The sequence below is a fragment of the Nannospalax galili genome, unplaced genomic scaffold (assembly GCF_000622305.1).
Source record: "Nannospalax galili isolate Female #2095 unplaced genomic scaffold, S.galili_v1.0 scaffold226, whole genome shotgun sequence".
Classification (NCBI taxonomy): domain Eukaryota; kingdom Metazoa; phylum Chordata; class Mammalia; order Rodentia; family Spalacidae; genus Nannospalax; species Nannospalax galili.
In genome coordinates, this window is record NW_008355273.1 from 240,021 (window position 1) to 267,729 (window position 27,709).

A 27,709-nucleotide genomic window follows, 5' to 3' on the forward strand; every position below is an offset into this window, starting at 1 on the left:
TCAGAGCATCATTTTATAATCTTCAGTTTTAAAGAGAAATGTCAGAACTCTGAATCATTTTGCATTAAAATGACTTGTTTCTGCATTTCATAGGAACAATATATAACTATATGAAAGTATTACTAACACCTCCCAGCACCTTGGAGAGGGCCTGAGCAAGAGTAGAGTCCCAAGGAGTGAGCAAGTAAAGCAAGTCTGCTTGGTTCTCCACTAACACTGAAACTGTTTATCACAATAGTATGTATTATGGCATCTTTCCATATGTCACCTTTCTGTTGAAAAACATTCAAGTGTCTTATATTTAATCTTGAATAACCATTAAAAGTAATTATTATAGTACTTTATTTATTCAAAATTCTCTTGTGTAGTAAAATTAATGAAATTTAAACAATATCAAGATATTATGTAATATGTGACAGCATGGTTGAAGCTTGGGTGAATTATGATAAGTAAATAAGCCACTCACAGGAAAATAGTGTGTGACTTGACTTATGTGAGCATCCAAAATAGTCATAGTTATCAAATCAGAGTAGAAAGAAGACAGGAGAAGTGAGTCAGGTGTAGTTATTTAGGCCCACATACGAGTCAAGACACATGAAGTTTCATTATTTTACATAAAAAAATGTAAAGAACATATTAGAAGTTAGAAAAAGAATGACCCAGTCATTTATAAAAAATGAAACATCAAATATTCAGGAGCCATGCAGCTTGTGGACAGTGCAATACTCAAGGTTGAACTCAGGTTAATGATTGTGATAGAGTGTAAGGCTAGCCAAGGGTGTGCAACCATGTGTGCATTTGTAGACTTATGTGTCTTCTTTATTGTGGGAGCAAGAAGGTGGAAGCAAAAAGACATAAGAAGAGCACAAGAGGGGTGGTAGCAAAACGTGAAAGACTTCATGCAGACAAGAGGAGAAGAACAAGAGGAAGTTTCAAAATCCATGTCACAGTAATTTAGGAGTAAAACGTTGTAGGAATCACAGTATCAAAAAGAAAGAGTTTGAATCTTAGATTGTTGTTTGAGGGCAGAGGGCTCAAAATAGAGAGTTGGATAAGACTCTGGGATGTGGAGTTGTAAGAGTGGTTTTACGAATGAAAAGAGGTTTTCTATGTGTGAAGAAAAAAACTATGGAATGAACAGTGCATGGTGAGGAAAGCATCACGTATATAATTACTACATCCAAGAACTGAATGAAGACATAAACAGTAAGTCAGGATTGCAAATATTAAAGATAGAGTAACATGGGCTTTGGTTATTAAGAGACAGATAACGGTGACTAGGGACTCCCAGTGAAAGAGGAATAAAGACACTTAAGATAATGGCCATACTTAGCAAAGATTAGGAAGTGTTTTTGATTTTCACAGTCAATTATTAAACTCTCATGAATTTTAGTGAACTTTTAAGAGTAAGAAATGTAAAAATGTTTTTAAAATATTTTATTCGATGATTGTCAATTTCTATATATTTTTATTAGTGCTGAAAAATAAAACAGACATGCACTTAAATAAAATCTTTCTCATTAGTAAATAGTGATTGTGCTTATATTTAAATATAATTTCGTGGTAGAAACTGGTTGATTAATGGATAGAGAAATACAATTTATTGAAATCTAATACTTTATGATAAAACTTTTATCAAAAGAGGATGAGACATTATTTAACTTTAAAAGTTCTTCACCCGATGCTTATAAAAAGAAATATCCTTAATGAGAAAATTTTATAAATAAGTTTTTCAAATGGAAAAAGAATTTTAAATGCTTACTATTGCTAATTTTATTTAATATTTCATTCAAAGTTCTAGCCAGTACAATATGTAAAAGAAAACATCCAAGTATTAGAAAACAAGAAACAAAAGCTTTCCTTATCTAAGATAAAGTACTTACCTAATTGGATATTTTTGAAAACTTACATAGAACTACTAATACTAATAAAAGAGAACAGAAAATTGTTGTGAACAGAATGACCATGCAAAAATGGTTTGCACTTTATATAACAGCTTAAAATAATGAAGAAAACTTGTAGCTGGGAAGAATTCCTTGAGCCCTGAAAACTACAAATCAGGGGATGAAAATGTAGACATTTACACAGCAACGTTAGTAGGAACAGCACTTATAAACTGTGGACATCAAAGGGAAGAGCAAGGCATTCACAGGCATAGGGATGTTACTCAAAATGTACATAACTGACAACAGACTAAAAACCAGAAAAAGTTTGTTAAATCTTGTAGAAAAGAAAAAAATATACTCAATAGTAAAACAAAGTAGAAATCTGCAGACACAATCCAAAGAGTGAAAAACACATTTGAAAATGTTCAGCCTCAATTGTAAGCAAGACAATATGAAATTCACCCCAATGATAAGCGAAATAATCAGCCTAAAGTTGTCCCCAGGACCTGTAAATATGTGAGGTCACAATGCAAAGAGGAATTAAGGTTGCAAGTGGAATTCAGCTGTCCTTCAGATAAGAAGATTATCTGGGATTATTTGGATCTGTTATATGTAATAACAAGGACTCTTATAAATGGAAGAAGACAGGAGGATCAGAGTCAGAATTGTGAAGATATTACTGGCTTTGAAGATGGAAGAAAGGACTGAGAGAGTGCAGGAATGAAGCACTTTTAGAAGCTGGAAAGGCAAGGAAATTGCCCCCCCACCCCACCCCCAGGAACTCTCAGAAGGACTGGAGCTCTGCTAGCCTCTTCTTACTACTATAACTGGGACATACTAAAATTGGTTTGTTGTTAGACTTTTTTATACTTTTGTTCATGTGCTATTTCCACATTAGAAAACAAATTCAAGATCCAGTTAAACATCATGACAAATATGTTAAAGTTCACCAGAATTTCATATATTTAAAACTAACAATACCATGTTCTAGGACTATTGTAAGGTGGTTATAAAATACTGGTGATGGGTAGTAAATTATTGAATCCTCTTTGGAGAACAATGCTACAATGCCTAAAATGTTTACATACTCAAAATGAGCAATTTTATTTCTAGATCAAACTTGGGGAAATTAATCTATATTTTAGACATAAAATTACATTGGTTGGGAATACATAATCATGTAATATAGCTATAAAAAGATCTATTTTGGGGTGGGGAGATGGGTCAGTGAGTAAAGAAAGCACTTGCCAAATAAGTGAGAAAACCTGAGTTCAGATCTTCAAAACACATAGAAGTCAGACACAGCAGCCAGTTTCTATAATCCCAACACTCCCACAGTGACAAAATTCTTTTTTTTAAATTAAAAATGTAAAACCCTTTTCTTTCATTGCTTGGGAATTTAATACATGCATGCAATGAGGTTTGACTGAACACACCCATTTCTAGCTCCTCTAATTCTTCCACTTTCCTCTATTGCTTTTTTCTTCTGACTTCAAGGGCACGATTTTTGTTTTTTTGTTTGTTTGTTTTATTCAGTTGCCTCGAATTTTATTTTTTATTGACATTTTGTGATTTTCATACATTATAGTTTTATAGTATTTAGATCCCTCTCCTACTGAACCCCCCACTACACCCCAACCCAATTTAATGTAATACATACATATACATATATATATATATATACAGTGTTATGACTTATAGAATCTGATTTGTTTCCCCAAGTCCTTCTGAGTGGGCCCATCCACTGAACCCACCAAGAGTCCTATCCCTGTAAGACACTGTCTCTCTCCCTCCTATATAGTACCAAATTCTAAGTAACATGAAATAATAATAATATTAAGATGAAGAAGAAGAAGAAGAAGAAGAAGAAGAAGAAGAAGAAGAAGAAGGGGAGGAGGAGGAGGAGGAGGAAGAGGAGGGGGAGGAGGAGGAGGAGGAAGAAGAAAAAGAAAAACTTCAGTCTGCCAGGTAATTACACATGTGTGCACATGTAAGTAATATACTATATAATTTTAATCTAGAAAAAACAAAGTTTGCATACTCAAGTGTGGTTAAATAATAATTGTTATAGTAGAATGATTATATTGTTTGCACAAGCACTTTCTACCATAGCTTGAAGGTTAAAAATTGACAGTCCTTACCAAAGTAAGAATCATTTTCTTTAAATAAAACTTCAAATGAGGTTAACTATAAAAAATATATTCAGATTGATTTTACACTTCTTTGTGGGTTATATGAATTGTTGCACAAGAATGTATTAAAAATATATTTCCCAGACATCCACAACATTGGAAATAAATTGAATTTTCATTTTATTACTTTCTTTAAAAGGATCATCTGAGTCCTTGGACCTCTTGTTTCCTCCAGCCTTCTCTCTTCTGGGTCCACTAGGTCTGAGATTTGTGTGACTTTACTGCTTCCACATCAAACCCAGGGATAATAGTCTTTCTTTAGAAGAAGAGCTGAGGACCTAGTGCATGAATATTTACCATGAGTATTTTTTTCTTTGCATTCTAGAAACCTCCAGGGGCATGTACAGGGAACAGATACTGTTCTTCAGTATTTGAAGGATCCATTAATATATACCCCCTCCCAAACTTGGTTTTAAGAAATCATGTCTTTCTCTGGGACTTTGACTTTTACCTCAGTCTACCTCTTCCTAAATTGTTTTCCATTAACTCCTGCACCTAGCCTCACTTCTTCCTATTTAGGAAGGTAAAATCTTTCTCAGTAAATCTATAAAACATATTCTAGACATTTCTTTTGGAGACTATAGGATGCTGACATCAGTTAGGTTCATTCTTTTAAAGCACAAATAAAAACAGTATATATTTTACTCAGAGATTTGTGTTCTACTTCTCAAAGTACAGTATGATAAATGTGCTTTTCAAAATTTGAAACCATCTGAATTTTTCTTACATTCCTACAAATTGCTAACTATTTTACCAATACACAAACTCCTAAATGAAGTGTGCCAAACTTAATCCTAGAGAGCCTTCCTGGTCCCCTGGAGGACACACTCTAATGGGATTGACCTGTGAAGAGACATTAGTCTTGTTCTGGAGGACAGGGTAGAGAATGCTAATCTTGCAGAGGGTTATTTTCACAGTCCAGAGACTTGTGTGAAGGATACATGATCTTGAGAACTACAAGGATGATCTACATAACGTTGGCAGAATCAAACATCAGCTCACGTTGTTAAGGCTTTTGTAGTCCCCTGAAATCTGTAGTGTCTGCATCTCTGTGATTGGAATGGAGTTGAACTGTCCAATGTGCCTGCCTAATATTACAGCTTTGCAAAGTTGAGTGAGCTTTTGGGCTGTATTTAGAGCCTTCCTGTGAAATTGTTAAAACAATCAAAGACTATTCATTTCCTTAAATGGTTATATATCTTTAGGAGATTTGAGTCCTAATGACTCTATCATTCTGCTAAACAAAATGCACTAGGACACCAATAGCCAATTAATAAATGCCTTACACCAGACAAGTGGCCATTTCAAATAACAGTGACATTCATGCGTTTGAAGAAATCACAGGCATAGAATAGCAGCAGATGTTTTTCATTCCCACTATTGACAGATCAGCATCCAGAAGCCTCAAATTGCACTTGGAGGAATTTAGGTCAGTGTGAGGAAATCAGTGTGCATTTAAAGACTCTTTGTGCATGTTTAAAATATGTTATAATGTTTTAAGAAACAGCCTTTCTTTCAGAATCGCTGGTAAAGCTTCTGCCGAGAGCAGCAGCTGTTCAGATGCATTCAACAGAGCTGATTCAGCTGGAAGGGTGTCGGTGCAGGGGGAGGAAGGGTTCAGAGGAGCATGTCTATATGTGAAAGAGTTTTGGAACCAAGATTCAGATTCTACAATAGTCTGCTAAGAGAGATGCCTTTCCCAAGGAATAAACAATGGAAAAAGAGGCTGTAACTCCCCCTCATGTTTGCACTTTATGTGTATATTAATGTTACATTGCCGTTTTATTATGTTTTTCAATATATACAGTACATTCCTTTGTTACACCATGAATATGAAGTTAATGTATGCCTAAAGATCCAAAAATTATTTATGCTTTTGCTGATGAGGCTGCAGCTTTGAAATAATTCACAGACTCACAAATCTGTTAAGCTGGATCTGCTGGAGAAGGTGAAAGGCCAGTGACTTCTCAGTGGTGACAAGCAGCCTCTGAGACCAATGTTGTGAATGGCCCACAGAGGTCTTGGAGAGGGTTTGAAAACAGCCCTCGAGCTAGTGACTCTCTGGCTGCCCAGGGTAAAAGCCAGCCCATGTCTTTCTCTTCTGTGCTCTGGGGCACAGCTCACACATCCTCAGGTAGTTAGCTGCCTGTCTCTGGCAAATCAAAGACATCAGGGAGTGGGCAGGTGAGAGAACATGAGCTTCTCTGCTTCTCCTTTCCTGGTGAAGCTCAAAGCTGCAAAAACAACAATACAATTAAAAATTTAGGTCTGATGAGGTGGATAGCTTTGAAACAAATTTGGAGACCAAAAGGAGAAGGCAGTAAGAATATTTTAGTGACAAAATATGTAGTAGGGAGACCATCAAGGTGGCCCAAGGGTAAAGGTGCTTGCTGCCAAGCCTGATCACCAGAGTTTAAACCCCCGAACCTATATGGTGGAAGAAGAGAAAGATCCTACTCCAAAATATTGTCCTCTGACCTCCACATGGTAGCCACGACCTCCATATATGCACCATGGCACATGTGCACCCTCTTTCTTACTTAATAAATAATGTTACAACTTGTTCAGGGATACGTATGGCTTAAGTTAGCATTTGTGTCTGTCATTAGGACAGCAGTTCCAATAAAATAGTAAAGAAAATTAAGGTTAATAAAAATTATCAAAACTAGACAATTATAAATTGAATAAAAGCCTTCGTAAATTTAGAAATTTTTTTTGTCTTTTTAAGACAAGATTTTCCTGTAGCCCAGCTGGCCTGGAATTTGCTATGTAGACCAGGCTGGGCTCAATCTCACACAGACTCACCTGCCTCTGCCTCCCCGAGTGCTAGGCTTAAAGGCATGTACCACCATTATTGGCTTAGATTTTCTTTGTATGTTCCTACTTTCTTTAAATAAATAAATGCAATATTTATGCATAATAGGATATAATGACTAAGGCAACTATTTTAGCAATAAGTCGGCAGGAACAGCAATGAATCTCCCACTGTTACAGGTTATAAAGAGTGCGGGCTATTCTCTGTGTTGGTATACTGGGAGGGCTGCTGGTGTCAGCTCCTATCTTGGTTTTTTTTTTTTTTTTTTTTTTTTTCACTGTCTGGGTTTTATCTCCTTTGAATCTAGCTCATTTCCTCCTTTGGTTGCATAGCAAAGTCCTACTTGCTATCTAGCATCTTGAGAAGCTGGTCAATCTTCAGGCTACTGGGAAATAATCTCCTTCACCTGTGCATCCTCATGTTCTCCCAGTTTTGAAAGTCCGTCTATTGGCAAGTAATTTAATTATTTCATCTATCATGATCCCACACGTTTTTGACGAAGAAACAGTGGGAATGTTCAATTGTTCATACAGGATTTTTCCAAAAGGCAGAGTTATATTCATGTCAGTCTTGGCATCAAGATACTTCGTCCCATGAGGGAGAACTTCATGTGTGTACATACTGGGAATAAAGGGGAGCCTAGGGAAGACAGGGGAGTTTCAGCCCCTCAGTGTAGAGAACTGGTGGTCAGCTAATAAATGACATAATTATTTCTTCCCAGAAACTACCTTATTCCTTTGTGCAATGGGACCCTGGTTTCCCAAACTGTCTAGAATTTTCCATCTCACATGTTTTAGATTGGTTGACTCCATAGAATTTAAGCTAACATGATAGAAAACCATTAAACTTTTACTTTTTCATTGAAAGTAAAAACATAATATTCAGTTCTATATTGTTATAGATCATGATGTATCACAAAACAAAAGAAATATGCAGATATTCTGTCAGGCCTGCTATACACCAGTAAGACACATTTTGGAGCTACTATTCACTGTGGCAACTTAGGGCATCAAATCTGTTGTGTTGAACATATGTCACACTAGCTCATCAAATTCAACACCTGCGTGGAGTAAAATTTGATATCTAATGCTTATTTTCAGATGTTTGTGCAGTTTATTAGAAAAATGACATTATCTTCTTAGAAAAGGTGAAATTATGGTTTTGTTTCCTGATTGTTGTCCTCTCCTCATGCTTGTCCTTCTTTTCTTCCTGGATAATATTGCTAGTTGAACACATTACTGTTTCTTAGCTTTCCTGGTAGTGATGCTTGGACCTAAGCTTTCATTGGTTTTGGCAAATTACATATAAGTGAGGTTTTAGGAATATATTCCAGGAAGAGCTGAAGATGGAGGTGGAGCCCTGCATTGCCCTTTTCTTTCTTTCTGCTGCCTAGATGCAGATGTGATGACTGACTTTGATAGGAATATTGAGTCATAAGGATGAGTACATCTACGGATGGCAAACTGGTGAGATGAAAGGAGACAATATCCCTGAAAGTGCATATAGTATACAATTCTAAGGCACCTTCTTTTAGATCGTCTTTCCTTGAAAATGAAATAGATTTCAACTTTGTTTAAGCCACTCCTACACAACTGTCGCTTTCAGTTGACCTTAATTTTTATTGGACAAAAAAATTTCTTCCTAGTGACTATATTCATTCATTTAAACTGAATCATAGTGTTATAAATGATCAAGGAGACTTAATAATATCTAGCTATGAATTCATGAGTTCAAACCTTATAGTACACTTGTGTAATTTACAGAGAATTGAAGCATACTATTGCCATACGTGGACCAATTCATGTAAGCAAGAAATCTCTGTGATATGTCCTTAACTCTGTGTTCTATATAGTCAGTTTAAAGGATTACTGTGAAGATTAAGATGACATATGCATGTAGAGAATATACCATGCAAAGGAGCAATATAAACATCATGTACTGCTGAAATTGGTTTACCAAGCATTTGTAAATTTTTTTATATTTATATCATAGCTTGTCACATCATTGATTTTTACAGAGAATATACTAAATAAATGATTCATTAAATGATTTTAGTTATGTTTTATTTGTTTTTGTCTCCATGTGTGCATGTGTTGTGTGTGTGTGAGAGAGAGAGAGGGAGAGAGAGAGAGAGGAGAGAGATCAGAGGACACTGGATGACAGGGATCCAACTCGAGTTGTCAGGCTTGGTGCCAGGCTGAACCACTGAACCATCTCACTGACCCTTAAAAAAGTCGTATTTAACAAAATAAGTTAAAGGATTTATTAAGTCACACATTTCAATATCTTACTGTTTATTCACTTTTAAAATTATACATAGACTATTCAAAAAGACTGAGGGATCTCATAAACCCTCAGTTTATAATTAGGGGAGGAGTTCAGTAGTCAATGGAATCTGACTTATTTCCTAGTGCATAAAAATTATAGAATTACTCTATGCACATGATTCAGGGATGAATATACGTATGAAAGTTATTTTAATGCTAAAAACAGCATCTGTCTTATTGAAATAAATAATTTGGGGTCAATACATAATGCTATTTGTTTATAATATTGATAATAGTATGATAACATTAATCTCCAACATATACTGATAGTCATATTTTAACAAATTAGATAATTTAAGTTTTCTCCAGTACATACTATAGTTGTGTATTCTTTTCCTTCTCCTTTCTCAGAAAGAAAATCAGGAGCTGAGAGCTCAGAGAAGCTAGAACCTAGTCTGCTGTGCCAATACGGGATTCACTTGAATCCATGTGAACATAAGAGGAAAAGGAGCATCCCTGTGTAATGAGCTGAGGATGGATCATAATGCTTTCATGCGCAAGTAGTTCTGTTAGTTGTGCCTTTTATTTTAAATTTTCTCCTTTTTCATGAGTAAGTGTGAAAAATCCTGGCACCACGAAAATGTTCTTTGCTCTTTTCTTTATATCTTGTGGTTCAGAGTGCATATTTCAGCTGTTATACAGGAGGAAGTATGAAAGAACAAAAGAGTTGCAAAAGAAATGAAAGAAATGTGGAAAACTTTCTTCTTCACCTTTGTAAACTCTTCTCTCAGAACACCTGAGCTCCTTGCCTGGAAGACGCATAGCATTTGAGCTGTAACTGCTTTAATCCATCTTTAATCTGAAAAAGAAGTAAACTTACTGAAATAAGGACATGACATTGGAGACTGAGAATATATTTCACTAAAATGACAGATGTCTACAGATTGCCTTACTCCTTTTTAGGCTCAGTTAATATGGACTATAAGTAAGGAAACACCAATGTGTAGATTATACCATGACTTTTAAAATAAGCTAGGGTTGGGAGCACACATCTGTAATCTTAGCAAATGGGAGATAGAGTCAAGTCCTGTCTAAGCTAAATAGTTAGTTAGAGGCCAGCCTGTGGTACACGAGGCCCTATCTCAGAAAACAAAATACTAGAGCTTCTGGAGGGCATTAAGAAATAGAACGTGGAAAATGATGAGAAAGAAAATATTTTTTTTAAGGTTTACCAATTTAGGAACAGAGAAAAGGGGCATCATTTTTCAACCTACAAACAAGTGACAACTTTTAAGGTTAGCATCTTCCATGAGTAGGGCCTAGTGAAATGTTACTGAAAGCCCTAGTGCTTTTTATAGACTTCTGGCTGACATGCACATCAAACTGAATTTGAATGAAATCCAGACATTATTTCTATTTTAAGTGAAATTAATTAAGCTTTCAATAGTTTTATGATATCTCAGACAGGTATTTGTCAGGACTTTATCAACAAATAGTGCCCTCAGGGAGGATTGAGGAGCAGGTTGTCAAGAGCAGGGAGGATGAGACCTGGGCTATAGACCCCAGGTGAGCTGTTCACATGAAGACGCCTGTCTGAGGATGTTCACTCAGTCGACATTTGGCTGCTCTGACAGCCCACCTCTCCTCACTCTCCACAGTGCACAGATCCTGCCATTTCAAAAGGTCTGAGTTGGAGTACACTGTCCCCAGAGAAGGTTTTGTGAGTAATTTGTTCACTCTGACAGATTTATTTATTCTGCCCACAATTGTGCTATCAAGGTCCTGGGAGACATTCCTTCCCAAATGTACTCTGACAACTACTGGTGTCCTTCTGCTGGGAAACAATGTTGCAATTCTCAGAGATGGTGACTGTGCAAACCTGTGCTCTATCTAAATTACCTCATGGGTGAAGCATTTATGCTCATGAACATTTTTACCCTTCTTGATTCCCTTCAAACTCCACTCCTAAATGTTGGCATGTTTAACTACAAGGTAGCCATGTGATAATCAGCAGGTGTGTATGTAAAGCAGCTTCCTCAAAAATCCCCTATTGCTTCAATTTTGTTTACCAATGGGGGCATAAAATTGCTTAATTCCCATTTAGTTTTCAACTCTGTGTTTTGAAGCTTTGAAGCCTCCTTTATCCTGTTGAGCTTTTGTGTTCTAAAGAAATGAACAGAACAGCAGATAGTAGGCAACAATTAAAGCCAACTAAACAGAAAGATATTTTTTCGTTGTTTGTAATGGTTATCTAACATTTACATTTATTTTGGTAAAGTCCTTTTCATTAGAGCTAACACAGTGAATCTTTAAAAGATCACAAAAATCAGGAAAAAAATCAAAATCACTTTTGACATTTGTACTTTCTAAAGGCTCAAGGAATGCATTTCTCACCACAAACTATTTCAGATTTGTGTTCAGTAATGAACATTTTCAGGTGAATGGCTTAGCATGTAAGGAATAGGTCTGGTCTTGCAAGAAGTCTGTAGTAGGATTCCACTAATAGGGTATTAATAAGATATGTGTATATATTTACACACACATATACACACACAGAGGCTATAATAGCCATTTGACATGGACCTCTAAATATCATATGATTTTGATTGTGTAAAGACGAGTCTCCTGCCTATATTGCTTTATCATTTGTTCACTAACTGGTTTATTTCCCTGAAACTTGATTTTTTACGTAATAGTCACATATTTTAGTGATATGTGTGGAGAGCTGTCACAGAACAGGATCACAGAGCCAAGCAATGTGTTTGAAGTTTGATGGCTGAAAAATAGGCCTATTTGAGAGCCTGTCCTGGGAAGACATGTGGTGGGAGACTCATTATCCATTCTTTCCTTCCTCCTTTCTTCCCTCCATCCATCCCCTCTGGTCCTCATAACAGAGCTGACAATAGAAGTAAAGACCATGAATGTCTAAAAGCATGTCCTAGTTCTATTCCAAAGTGGGTAACGATGAGGGACAAACTAAATATTTAGTTGAGAGAACAATGAAATCCCAAGGTTACAATAATGGGCACTGTGGGCTACAATATATACCTAGTGTTGGGACTCCTTTGGATCAGCTACTCTGTCAGCATAGACCACTCCCAATAAAAGGACTGTGGGTCTGGGTAAATGTCCAGGCCTAAATCAGAGTGACCAGAAGTCAGACAAGAGCTCTGCAAGAGGCCAGAGAATAAGGGAGTAGGGAAATAATGGGATCCTGGCAAGATCTTATAGGAAAACATTCAAAGCACAATGTTCTCCATTCAGGAAGTATCCCTTTCACTTAGTGACCCTTCTGAGTAGGTCTGTGAAAGACTTCAGCAGGTTGACCTTAAGTTATTTTCAAAATATAATGTGGCATTATTTGATTTAGTATGATGGATAATAGTGATTGTCAACTTGACAGGAGCTAGAATTATCTAACAAGCCTCCAGTCACACCTCTGAGGGGTTATCTAGATGAAGTTAGTTGAGATTTCGAGACCCCTGCTTAACTATGCTGACAAGCTGAACATGAGCATTCATCACTCTCCTTTCCTGACCATGAGTGCAAAGTGACCTGCTACCTCCAACTTCTCCCACCATGCTTTCCTGCAGTCATCAAACATATATTTGAACTTGAGCCTAAAACAAGCCTTTAATTCCCCAAATTCTTTTGTCTTGTATTTCTTATCACAGCAATAGAATAAGTAGTACACACTGAGTTTGTATCGTTTCATGCTCAGTTACCTCGTCATAGTAAATTCTTCATGCAACCACAGAGACCAGCTGAAGGAATATCAAAGTGCCAGGGATGGGGATTAAGGGAACATACCCAAATACCTCAGTAAGCCCACTGTGACTTCTCAAGTCAGACTTGTCAGGGCAGCATAAAGCATCCCAAACCTCCATGAACCACTTGTTTCTTCGCCCTTTGAGATCTGCTGAGTTACAGAGGTTGAGTGCTTTCCATTCCAGGTCAGTTGGAAAGCTTCTTTATCCTTTGGCACCAGGCAAGACCTTTAGGGCAGAGCACGAAGTGCAGGTAAGCAAACGCCATCAAACATAATGCTTTCTTTTAGGAAAAGAAAATATAAGGTACATGAGCTTACAAGCCACTCAGCTAACAATGAATGCCCTAAGTTGTCCTTGGCAATCACTCCCTTAGTCACTGTTTAACCTTGTCACATGCATAGTAACATTCTTCTGAGACATGATAAGGAAGGTTCATCCACAAAATCCCCATAATATGGTTCCCTAACAAGACCTGCATAATTGCAAACTCAGTTGGCATGCCTATGTGGAGGGGTGAAATGACTCAGTGTCCCACCTCTAGATGAGGAGCTACAGGCAATCAGCGGATGCTGAGGGAGGGAGAATTAGTTTTCTCCAGGAACAAGCTCCCTGATAGGTTATATAATCCCACGTGCTCAGCCCTAAGCACAGATACACAGAGCACTGCAAATGAACTCAGTGCATTATATATTTATAAATGTAATGGAACAATAATCTAAGAGGACAAGAGTCTGAATGGGAGTGGGGGCATGTGGGAGGAGTTGGGGGATTGAGAGGGAACTGTGGACATGATATAAACACAGTAGTCATGTATCAAAGTCTAAAAAAAATCCCAATGAAATAAAAATAAAAACTTTTTTTTTAGTGTTTTCCTATGAAAGATTTCTTTTAGTAATTCATAGGTTTCCTTGTTCTTGTTCAGAGAAAGAGTTGGCCCTGGCTTTTGCAATTAATTTGCATCCTAATGCCTGCCTCTCCAGAGTTGTTAGTTTGATCATTTTTTCTGTGAAACAGCACCTGCATTGTGCTAGTTAACAGGAATATGTCTGCACAAGCCCTTAGTAAACACATGGACCTCTTATAGAAGTAGTTTCTGGCTCTCTGTATGACTGGCCTGTCTGCTTCTTGAAATTAGCTAATGGTAAGAAGATTTGATTCTATTTCAAAACCCTAACAGTTTGGGAAGTAATGTTGTGCCAGTTAAATAGCATGATAATTTTATCCAGTATGAATAGTTATTTAAATAAAATACTATTAACTCAAAATATAAAAGATCATATTCATAAATACTAATTAAAGGAAATATTCTTAGTACTCTTAGGAGCTCTAGCAGAGGGAATCAGGCTCTGCTGCATTATGCTCTGTGACCAACGGGTGGCAGTAGTTCCCAGTAGGTTTTTCATGCGGGGCATGCAACTCACACAACAGTTATAAAACTCTCATGCTTGTTCTTCACAAGGGTTGTGTAAAACACAGTGTACTTAAACTGATTGATGGACTCCTCTGTTTGCTGCTATAGAAAAATTACTTCATTCAATTTTGTTTAGAATTATATATATATAATGTACATTTATTTATTATTCTGCACTGAAATGCACACAGTACACCAACAACTGATTTTCTTTTTGTTGAAGGAGGTTGGGAAGTAATGATGCATTGAATACATTAACTCTTCTAACTCTTCATCCCTGAGGATGTTTTAAAGAAATTACTTCAGTTGTTTCTCACAGGTTTCCATTTGGTTAACACACAGGACTGGAATTTCGTTGTTACTTAGAAGCAGGATACACCACAACTAGGGAAGTTTGTAACATTCAGAGCAAGATGTACTGATAACACCATGTCTGATGGTCTTGTAGTATATTCTCTCTTGAGAGTGTTACTTTATTGTGTCCTTGAAAATATATAATCACACATTCATTGATTAGTTGAATTTGTTCTAAGATATCTTTTGCCAAAGAACACATTACCACAAGTAAAACAAAGAAATTCAGATATTTAAGAAAAAGCTGCAGAAGAAATCAGGGCCATTTGAAGATGCATCTCTATAGATGGCAGCATCCTACATCCTCCCTCTATGCAATGTTGCACAGGTGATGAGTGTTGACAATGGTCTTCTGTCCCTCCATACTGCTGGAGTGCTTATGAACACTGAAGAAAAATGAACCCTTGAGCATAGTTAGTAGAACTGTAAATAAGTACAGCTATTACAGAAAATAGTATGAAAGTTCCTTAATTTAAAAATAAGAAGAACATACATTGCTTGCCTTTATGCTTCTGTGTTACTTCACTTAGTATAATACTCTTTACTTCCATCCAGTTGCCTGCAAATTTCATAATTTCATCTTTTCTTACTGCTAAGTAAAACTCCATTGTATAAATATACCACATTTTCATTATCCATTTGTCAGTTGAGGGACATGTAGGTTGTTTGCATTTCTTAGCTATTGTGAAGAGAGCAAGAACAAACATGGATGTACAGGTCTCTCTACAGTAGGATGAGTCTTCTGGGTATATGCCAAGGAGTGGTATGACCAGATTGTAGTAGCAACACCTCATATGTGAATATATAACCTGTTGTAACACCAGGAGCCAGGAAAATGGAAAGGATACATGTAGGTAATGGAAAAGAAAGAACCTGAAAGAGGGGGCTAGTAGAGAGCAGATGTTACTGGGGGGAGGTGAAGAAAGTTGGAGTGTTTGACTGAGAAGGGAGGTGGGAAGGACATGCAGGGGGCCACAGTGTGTGTGTGGGGGAACTCAGAAGAGGGGTACAGTGGGAGGCAGGTGTTATTGAGGGTAGGGTGGGGATAATAGGGGCCCTGGTACTCAGGAGGGAGGAGGTAGGTGGGATGGGAGGAAAAGGAGTAGAGATGAATGAATCTTGGGGGAATAGAGACTGCAAAGGGAAATGTGATGCCCCTGAACCCCCCTGAAAAATGCACACACAGTGTCTAAACATTAGTGCATGTGTATACCTGGGAACTGTCTGACAAAGAACACAGTGCCACACAGAAGAAAGTGGTCCAAGAGACTCCCAAAATAACATAGGCTATTTTAAAAGTTCTTGGTTATTTCCTAGAACTAGAAGATAAGACCCTACTGCTGAAGACAGGACATACATAGGATATAGGACTCAGAGCAATGGAGCAGAAATGACGTGGAAGCCCTCTACCTGAAGTTTAGCTCTCATAATGCTAGATGTTAATATGTAAACTGATAAGGGAGACAAATCAATCAGTTGTCCAACCCAGCTCCAAAGCCTTAATAACTATAATGACCATCACAGCCAACTACCTTTATTGATGCAGTAGTAGCACTGTTATATGGGGGCAATCAATAGCTATCTAATTGGACTTAAAGCCCTCTCAATGGGAATGAACTCATGGGTGGCACTGTAAACTCACATGGCTGGAGAGGACATAGATTCTATAGAAAACCCTATCTCTGTCATATCTCTAGACAAATGTAATTTCTTAATGGTATACTAAATATGGATCCTTATATTTACAGACAAGCATACCATACACCACTCATCAAAGACACTTATTTTTGCAAGAGATGGAGACTAATGCAGAATTCCAGAACTGATGAGACACAGAGAATATACATCTGAGGACTGCCCAGTCCTAGGTGACACATCTACAGCTGAACCTCACCCCTAAGGCTCATGGAACATAGTGGAACAAAAGGTAGAGAGAAAACTAATGCACCCCTCAACTCTCACCAGTGAAGCTTCCTTGTACAGCAGAGTGAGATGCACACAGAGGGCCACGACTGCTCAAGTTTTAAAGAATAAGAGACTGCAGAGTGTGTGTCCCTGGATAAGACTTCTATTTTAAACCACCCATGGCTCAGGTAACACTGTGGAAGAGGAGGCAGAAAGATTGTATGAGCCAGGATTGGAACATGAACACAGGGAAGCAGAGGCTTTCAGGCTACTGGAAACTTGCAAGTGTGAACTTGTGGCAATGGTGGCATAAAGCACAGGACCCATGCCAACTCAATCAGACAAGGGTCCACAGTGGAGCGTGAGAAGTTTATGGCAATATAGATACTTAGTGTTTAATATTATCCACGATTAATATAAACATAAATATGTAAAATATTATTAAATAAATGGAAGACATTACAGTACTTCCCCAAAAACAGTTCTATTAAGTTCTTATTCTTTTTATAGTGTTCTTATATAAAATCATGTGCCCTAAAACTCTGACAGCTTATGAATTTATATTATTAAATAAGAGGTAAATACTTGAATTTTAAAATATTGATTCCTAAGGAATTTAAATGCACTATTTAATAAGTAGTTTTCTGGATCAATTGAATCTTCTTTGTAAAAAGAAAAGGGGGAATAAAAGGTAAAATAAGTTGTGGGGAGGTTATGCCAATACAACAAAGTTTAGTGTAATGACCCAAAGCTTAATATATCTGCAGAATTGCTCTGCCGTGCAGCTCTGTAGATTTTTAGCAAGTACACAAGCAGAAACTCAACTTCTCTGTGATGTAAAGGTTTGATTCCGTCTGTTTTGTAATGAAAAGAATTGTGTCTTTGGCTTTACGGATCAAAGTTTGTGCTTTGGTTAAATTGATAAGCATTTTTCAATTTTCTGTACAGGGCTTATTTGCTTCATGAGAACTGTGTTGTATAAAGAACAAAAATGAGATTGGAAATACAGCTTTGGCCAAATGACATTTTCACATATTTTAAGATGCCATACAAAAGAAGAAGAGAAGTCAGATATTTCTCACGATGCTTGTATATTTAAACACAGCACAAAAATGAGTGTGACAGAGACTGCTGATGGCAGCCACTTGTATGTCTTTGAGGAATGCTGTAGGTAATATATAGAATAACACGAAGTGGATTTGGGAGGATTTTTTTTCCACATGCACTGTCTATATTTGAAAACATTTCTTCATTCTGTTTTAAGTCTTAAGTGATGAATTCTGCATAAGAAAACACACTAAATATTTACACAAGGCCTTGGTTGTACTGTCAGGGTGCATCAGAAGTGACTGCATTTGCTTGATAATTTTTGCCATTTCTACTAAATAGGTAGAGGAGCTCAGCTGGTTTTGGTAGATTTGATTCTCCTATACTTAGTGAAATGATTGTTTGTTGAGCATGTGCTGTATGGGAGTTGTTCTCAGAGTGGAACATGAAACAGGGCAATGGATAATATCCTGTTCTCATATCTGATGACACCATCAGAAGAAGTACATTTACTTCCCTTTTCAGGTGCATATACCTCAGTTATAATGAATGAAAACAAACCTGAATAAAAACTGTGTCAATTAGGGATATTACAATAAAATAAATACTTAAGAAATGTATTTTAAAGCTTAGCAATATTCTGACACCAGCATAGCAGAACTATATGTTGAAATATTTGCTTCCTGACTATAAAATGTTTTAAAAGATTTGTGCTTAATATTCTGATCTTGACATTACCATAGTCTCCTTTATGAGTGACTATGCTGATGAATTTTTGTGAAGTCATTTTAACATTATTATAGCTCTCTAACTACTCCCTTTATTCTTCCAAGTGTCATTATGGGCACTACTGATTGGTGATTGGGCCTAAAATATAGAAACACTTTTGTGGGATAATGACAGCCAGAATTCTAAAGGATAGCAAAATGCTTGCCTAACTCTAAAGTACCAATTCATAAGTGAGATTTCTTAAGTGCTTTCTAATTAATTGTATGTAGCATTGATCTGTAAATGATCCTAGACAAACACAAGCTTTGATATTTGACATGAATTAGTTTTTTGTTATTGCAAGCATTAGAATTTTTTGACCTCAGAATTTAGCTTTTAGTAAATTGAACATGAATCTGATTTGGGGTAATGAAGGATTGAAGGTATCATGTTTGTTTAGCTAACAGCTATAGTAAAGAGAGAAATTTTTATTTAAATACAACAGGATTTAAATTTTTATTTAAACACAGTCATGCCATGTAACCTAAGAGGCAAATGGGAGCAAAAAATTAGATTTAAAAAAAAAAACTAGTACCAGGGAGGTAAGAATAAGAAAGGATCATTATTCTCTGTTGGAGAAATTAAAATCAGCTTCATAAGAAAACAATACAATAAACCATGAACAGAATGCTCAGTAATTCATTACACTTCCTCACATAGATCCTTCATGTTGAATGTTTCTATGATACAGCATGTCATTGCATTTGGCGAGATTACACCTAGCATCCCAAATCTCTTTTCCTGAGGCTTATCATTCTTGACAGTTGGCAGTTTACTATTAATGCCACCATTAGGCTAATCACTCTGTAGGTTCTAGACTGAGTGCAAGGACCTGATCATTAGTCACTATTTACAAAGGCTTGGGTATCTTCTTTTTTTAAAGGAATAGCAAAAGGTTTTAATTGGAATTTTGAGATTTTCATACAGTGTAGTTTGATGGTAGTTGGATCCCCTCCCCTATCTGCACCTTCTCACACTGTCCCCAGAAAAGCAAATTTTTGCAAGTTATAAGATAGAGGGTTTGGTTTTCAAGGGTTAAAAGGAATTCAAGATTTGGGAATGTAAGTTATCTTCCTGTCCACATGTGGGCAGTCCACTCTGTTTCATAATGTAGCAGAGGTTTTTGTACTGGGTTAATTATTCCTTCTTCTAGGACACTCTTTAGGTCATTGATAAACATTGACCTGTATGAAATGTTTTGACTGTCAAAAGGGTGGTGCTGACTGCAGAGCTCGATACTGGGATGCATTAGGATCCTGTAACCATGCAAAAGCAGGGCTTACCTTTTCCTGTTGATGCCAATTATTTACAAAACATAAAGTAATAGATGATACTTTTGGCATTTTTGTAAGTTCTTATAAGAGAAGTAGATACTTAACCTTTCTAGAAAAACACCAAATTAAGACTTCACAAATGTATGTGTTTCTCTATTTTCTGAAAACATTTTATGCTATTTATTTGCTTATTATCTATATTTAACGCTAAAAGTAAGAAGAATACAATATGCTACTTCCTGCCCAATTCTAATGTTTAAGGCTCCAGCCTGCCTTCATTTATTTTTGTGTGCATATATGTGTGTGCATTTCCTTGTGTATACATGTGGACCTGCTTGTGGTAGTCAGAAGTCAACTCTGAGTATATTCCACTGAAGATCTCCACTTTTTCTTTTGTTCCAGACAGTGTCTCTCACATAGATGGCATTGGCAAAAGATAGAGGCTAGGTTGGCTGGCCAAGAAGCCTGAGGGACCTGAGTCTCCAACACTGGTATTACAAGCACATGCTACTACATCTGACATAAAAAAAAATTATTGAGCTTTTGCAATTTCATACAACAATTCTTAATCAAATTTAGACTCCCCATTTTAAAATGTGGGCTCTGGGAGTCAAAATCAAGTCCTCATGCTTACAAGGCTGGGCACTTTACTGAGTGAGCAATCTCTCCAGCATCAACTATAAATATTTTTAAATGATTATTTGTTTCCTTTTAAGGTGTTGGGGTGATATTTTAGAAGTTTCAGTGTCTATACGGAAAAGAAATCTTTTTAGAGATTACATCTTCTATAAAAGACTCATGTGGTGATTTTTTTTAGATGATAGGGTGTAATTGTTTGAATAAATCAAATGAAAAAGACTTCTAAAATTAGTAAATATACTAACACCTCTAGAATTCAAGCAAAGCAAAACGAGAAATATATCTTTGGATTTTATCAAATTTTTTCAATGGAAATGAAATAGATAATTCATATGAAAAAGAAAGTGTAAATAAATGGCAAACATCTGTGAAGTAGCTTTAACGTTTGGTGAAAATATAAAATCTTATTTTGAAAAAATGGCATGATATTTGGCTAAAATTTTAAAAGAAGTAGATCAATTGCAATAAGTTATTGAAAAAATCTCCCTTTTATATAGATTATTTAGCATGTATATTATCAATTTAAGATGTCACAAACAAGTTCAAATAAAATTTTGTACTTAGAGAAACTATTATCTGGATATTGTAGACTATATATGGTTTAATTGTGAGGTTCACTCTTTCATCAAAGACAACAGTATCAAAATTTACAGTTGCTAAAATTCCCAACATTATTGTATGAAAAGAAAAACAGTTTCCTCTGCTAGTGCATATAAAGAGGAACAAAAGAGGCATCAGTAATGTAATAACACATACTGGGTTAAACAGTTCTTTTTCAAAGAAATGTAGAACTAAAATATTCCTAAAGGTCACATGCCATCTCTTCAGCCCATTTAAGGCTTCTGAAATGCCACTCTGAAGTAAAATAACTACCTCTCCAGAAGTCATTCCATTAGAGAGCCAACTAACATCAGCACAGAGATAAATGGGGGACCAGAAAATTGATTTTGCACTTGTGCTGTAAGTATGGTCAAATGTTACAGACCAGCACATCAAATAGGATTTCAGAGAGTGGCTGTGTCTGGACAATAACAACAGGGAGGATGTGGTTAAATACATCTTAATAATGTGGTACTGTGGTCCTTCTATCATTATTTATTTATTTAATCTCTATTTCTAATATGACACATTCATATATCTGTTTTCTTTCTGTTAATAAATGTATGATTTCCTGCAACTGATGCTTTGTATCCGAACTCATTTTTTTACAAATACATCCAGCAACATACTGTAACTTAACAATAATGATATATATTTTATTTGACTTAAAATGGACAGATGATGTTTCCTAAAGGTAGTTAACTTAATTTTATGCTATTCTATATCAAGATTCAAATACTATCCAGATGAAAAAATTAATAATATTCACAAAAATTATTGAAGTTTCCAAGTCTTTGGGGGTACATAAAAAATGTGTGACATCAAACTGTCTGTGGTTCCCTTGCCTTCTTATATGTCCCCTAACATGTAAGAAGTGGACATGTTCGGTGGAGATTCACCATTCCCTTTTCGGGTACGTAAGATTTCATTGTGATTAAATGGAATTAAATGTGAGGAATATGATACAGTGGATTCTTTTCTTGCTGAATTAAATAGTCTCACTGGGTAAGTAGAAAGCTAAGCAATGACATTTTAAAAAGTCCTGATGTAGGCTTGGAATCTTAACAAGAAATTCATAGCTAATAGTTTTTGTTCCCTCTTACAGATATTTAGTGCTTCTTAAGACCAAGATAGCCTAGCTCCAAATGTCACTGAGCAAGTAATCAACCCCAGTGTAGACTGAAGGGTGGGTGAATTTCCAACAGACTGTCCTAGAGATGGTCTTCAGACCAGCCATGGGAATCCTCTCAATCTCTTCCTTGTACCTTCCTTCCTGACCTGTTTTCCCTGTGATGGGTTTTATAATCTCACACCACTACCCAATGAACCCAGTTTAATTTATTTCATTTCTCCTTGGGAGGCAAGAGCAGCTTTTTGTCATGCATACTATGCTCACGATTCTAGGGTGTGGGCTACTGTTCTACTATATGGAAAACAAGCACTTTGCCCAAATTCAAATATAATTTTGAGGCAAACGGAGATGGGTTCCTATTCTGAACATTCTTTTGCTAGAAATCCCATCTTAAATGTATTCATTTAAACCATGTTTTGTGAAATCAAGATTTGGTCTAAGAATTTAAAACAGCTTTTTTCTTGGTTCAGAAAACAATGGTATAGTGAGTTACCATTAAAGCATGGTCCCTTTCAATGTAGGTCATTAAAATTTTATTTATTTATTTATTTATTATTTATTTATTTATTTTTTAATCTCCTACAATGCAGTATCGAACCTAGGTCATCAGGCTTGGCAGCAAGGTCCTGATTGTAAATATTGTGACAGTGACATTAAAATTGCAAAGCTCAGTAGATTTTCAAGGTCTTACATTTTTTTTAATTGCTGGGCTTCTTCTGAGAGCATGCTTCTGAGGAATCAATGTCTCTCAAGTTATTAAAACATGAAGATGGCAGTCCTTACTAAATCTATACTTTTTTTTGTCCTTCCATAGTGTTAGCCACTTTGTCCCCTCTACTCTTCATAGCTTCTCGCCTTCTCAAAATATGGTTTAGAATTTAGGCCAGTGTAATACTGGATGTTTCCCTCTCTTTGAAAGAATAAAATGCCTTTTCTGTGCAATGTCTAGATAATTATTTATCTCTTGTACCTATTTGTTGGAGTTTCTATGCTATCTTTTAATTTGAAGGAATACAAAAAGAGAGACAATTCATAATTCATTTCAGTTACCTTTACCTAAATTGTGACATTCTGACTCATCTCTCTCTCTCTCTCTCTCTCTCTCTCTCTCTCTTTGTGCATGCATGTGTGCATTTTTATGTCATCCACATGTTCTCTGTTCTATTTTATGTTCACTTTATTTCAGATCTGTTTCATTTAAGAGTTAGCAATTTAGTATCAGAATCAAATCATTTACCCTAAACTCAGGGAAGCTCAGTAGAGACTTAGGACCTCCTGCCAAACTTACACAGGCTCTGAACACAAAGTTGACACTGTAAGTATATATTGTAGAATTCAGGTTGAGGATTTTTTTCCACGCATACTATGGCCTTTTAGAAATCACAGACAGTACATTCCCTATGCTCCCCACAAGGGCATAGGATGATGTGGAGCCACCATTGTCTTTACAACACATGCAGGGAGGTACCAGGTACCTACCATCCATTGTCTTTCCCCTAAGATATCACAACTGATGTGTTATATAGGTGTTTCGTGGAGAGAAGCAGTGACTGTAGATGAAATGCAGTTAAACTTTGAAGAGACAGTTGGATGAAACTGTATGCAATTTGTTTCTTTGAAAGGGGCTTGAGTTAAAGAAAACCCCTTTTCTATGGTTTTGTTTTTAAAGTATTCAATTCCATTTGGAATTAAAACCCTAAGCAAGCTCTTTACTACTTGGTAGTTTGTGTTCATGTTTTGTGGGAGGAGAGCAAGTGTGAATTACATCAAACATAAGCTTGCTTCTTGATAATTTAAACTTAGATTTTATAAAAGTTCTAAGAGATAAAGAACTCAGCTCTTTTTTTTTTTCCTGATTCTAACACTGTAAAGCAACTAACATATAGCCAGCAGAAGCTAAGGCAGGGAATGAGGAACTAAGAAGGTATCAGGACCAATTCACAGAGAGGAAGGTAAGTAAAGTTCAGAATGAGTTTCAGTAAGAGGTTTAAAGCTCTAAAACCAGTCTTGAACCTTTTCACTCTTTTTTAATTGACTTTTTTTTGGAAATTTCATACTATAGTTTGAATATACTCCCAAGTCAATTTTATTTATATGTGTATTCATATTAAGACTTGTAGAGTTAAAATTTGTCCCCAAATGCCCTTTGACGTGGATCGATCCATTGGAGCCTGGTCAACCCATCAAGAGCCTCACTCTTAAGTCTGACTCCCCCCCTCCCAGCAGCCATCAGTTGCCAATACTTCTTCAGGTAAGGTTGGGGTTTCTTACCTCCACTTCCCCATGTCTATGCTGGGTAATTTTTTCTTTAAATTAGAAATTGGGGTTGTTGAGATTGTTCAGTGGTTAAGAGCAATGGCTGCTCTTGTAGAGGACTCAGGTTGAATTCCCAGCACCAGCACGGCAGTAGAAATCATCTGCAGCACCAATTCCAGGATATCTGGTGCCCTCTTCTGACCTCCATGGACATTGCACAGTATGGGTGCACTTACATACATGCAGACAATATACTCATACACATAAAAGCATATCAGAAAACTGAGGGGCAGAGAGGCATTTGAAAAGGTACTTGCTTGGCCTTATGCTAAATATATCCTTTCTAGTGTTGTTTGAATCAACTCTATTCACAAATGCAAACATTTTGTAAATTCTGAAAAAATGGAGATTCACAGCATACATTCAGACCCTCAGGCCTTCACCACAGAGCAAGGCTACTTATACAACCTACATCTAGCAGTCTCTATTAGTTTGAGTCTTGGAGAAACATCTTCCTTGAGTCACATAATGTTGAATCTTAAGGCAATTCTTACAATGAGTCCCTGATCCACAAAATATTTCAAACATACAAAAATGTATGTGTAGCTTCTGTTGAGCATGTGGAATGCTGACAATGCAACCTGATTCTTGGTTAGTGCTGAAAGGTGGAGTTAAGATGGCAACCTCACAACCTACAGAATGGGAAAATAGCTTTACCATGTCTTCATTTGATAGAGAGTTAATATCTAGACTATACAAAGAACTCAAAAACCTAAACACCAAAAAATCCCAGCCCAGTTAAAAAGTTGCAAGGAGCTGGACAGGGAGTCTCTAAAGTGGAAACACAAATGGCAGAGAAATACTTTTAAAAATGTCCAATATCTTCAGTCATTATGGAAATTCAGATTAAAAATCATTCTAATATTTCATCTTACCCTACCCAGAGTATATAAGATCTAAAACACAAGCAACAATAAATGCTGGCTGGGATACAGAGTAAGATATGCTTATACACTGCTGGTGGAAGTGAAAATTGGTGGATCCACTATGTAAATCAGTGTGGCAATTCCTCAAAAAGCTAAAAATTGATCCACCATATAATTCAGCCGTACCACTCTTGGCCAAATAGCCAAGTGATCTGCACCCTACTATATAAATACTTGTTTATTCATATTCATTTCTGCCCTTTGCATAATAGCCATGAATTGGAAACAAATTAGATGTCCATCAGTTGATAAATAGATAATGAAGGTGTGATACATGTACACAATGGGATATTATTTAGTTCTTGAAAACTGAAACTATGAAATTCACAAGTAATTGGACAGAACTGAAAACAATCTTCCTGACTGCGATAATTCAGACAAATGTTGCATGTTCTTTTTCATAGCTAGATACTTGTTTTAAATCTTAGCTACACATACTTCAATTTGAAAATCCAGAGAAGTCAGGAAACTAATAAATGACCATTGTGAGAGAGGGCCTGCTGGGAAAGGAGGTGGAATGCAGTGATGTAAAAGGGAAAGGGAGAATAATAGAGTAGGAAGGATTAAATGGGGTGGAGAATGGGAGCCTAGTAGAAGAGTGTAGGAGGGATAACTAGCACTAAAGGCCCCTAGGAAAAGCCATATGGAAACCTACCATTATAGAATATTCTTAAATTGTATCTATATACTTTATAAAAAGAGATTAAAAGGAGTTACTTTATAACAGGGAGACAATACCGCTAACTAGACACATCAGCAATGTAAAAGCCTAATGCCAGGAATGAACTCCTTCTTTCAAAGATGTTGATCCTCAAGCAGCACTGGTCATTGCCCTTGTTCTTGGTTACTCATCTGAATTAGATGGTAAAACCCTATTACTGAAGAGAGTACACACATGAGCTGTAGAGAAAACAAACAACGAGATAATCAAGCTTGTGTTGACTTCAGAGTCTTATCTATACTGGCCAGCTTTCATAGTTCTGGTATATGCCATAAATGGTATCTGAAGAGAAAATTAATCATCCTGACCAAGCTGTAAACTACAATAAAACTGACCTGGCAAGACATGCCCACTGGTGTAATAATGGCATAAATATTATAGGAGCAACCAACTACTTTCTCACTGAATTTAATGTCTGCTCCATAGGATGGAGAACTTACCTGACATTGATATCAAGTCTAGGAACCTCATACTTGACAGGTCACACAAGTCATAGGAAAGCTTCTAATGCTATTATTCTGCTTACTACATATAGCATTAAACTGACTCCTAATGATTTATTTTTATACCCACAGATTAATGTGTATCTCAGTTCTCAGCAGAGAAGGTCCCTTATTCATCAGATGGTGATTAACACAAAAAAAAATCACAACTGGAAGAGAATAAGAGGCTTCACACTACTTATCACTGACACTAATATACAACTAATATGACAATAATATGACACTGATATACAGCTTCTGCCTCCTAAGGCTCAGGGCCATTGTAGAAGAGGGGTCAGAAAGACTCTAAGAGCCAGAGGTAGCAAATAACCACACAAAAAATAGTTTTCTAGATATTTGGTCAGTTATTCATAAAACTCAGGCAATTGTGACAGCATGTGAAAGGCCCATCTACACTCAAAGCAGAAAAGACGTGTAGGATTAAATTTTTCTTTTATACAATTTTTACAGTTCTGAAAATTTAAAAATAAGAACTAGCATTCAAGATATGAAAATATGCGGTGCAGAGCCAATTACTGTAACTGAGCTTCTAGAGAAAGAAATCTGAACTTTTGAAGTCAGGAAAACTCTGGCGTTCAACAGGCACTGCTTCAAATATGCAAATGGTCCTCATTTCTCTACTCCAGGGAATGGCTTAAATGAAGCTACCTTATGAAGCAGCATTTGTGGGTCATAACTTGCTTCTAAGCATTTTTATTATTCTAGAGTTTCAAACTGCCTTTTAAAAAATTACGACCCTGGGCTGGAGAGATTGTTCAGTGGTTAAGAGCACTGACTGCTCTTGCAGAGGACTTGGGTTTGATTTCCAGCACCCACATGATGGCTAACAAAGGTCTGTAACGCCAGTTCCCGGGGAATCCAATGCCCTCTTCTGACCTTCGTGGCCTTTGCATGACACTGGTGCACGTAAATGAAGACAACACACTCATATACATAAATAATAACAAGTAAAAATTTAAAAAAATTAAAAAAAAATATATGCAACAATCCTCTGCACTTCTTTATCACCATTACTCATTGAGTGGAATGCATGTGTTCTTGAAGGTGCTCTAGCAACAGTGGTCCTCTTTTATGTAACCTCTTTGTAGACTTGGTTAACCATCTTTAGGAAACTACTTTCATTAATTTTCTGGTTTTCATCATTAGTTTTGCTTAAAACACATTTTTCTTATTTTTGAATGTT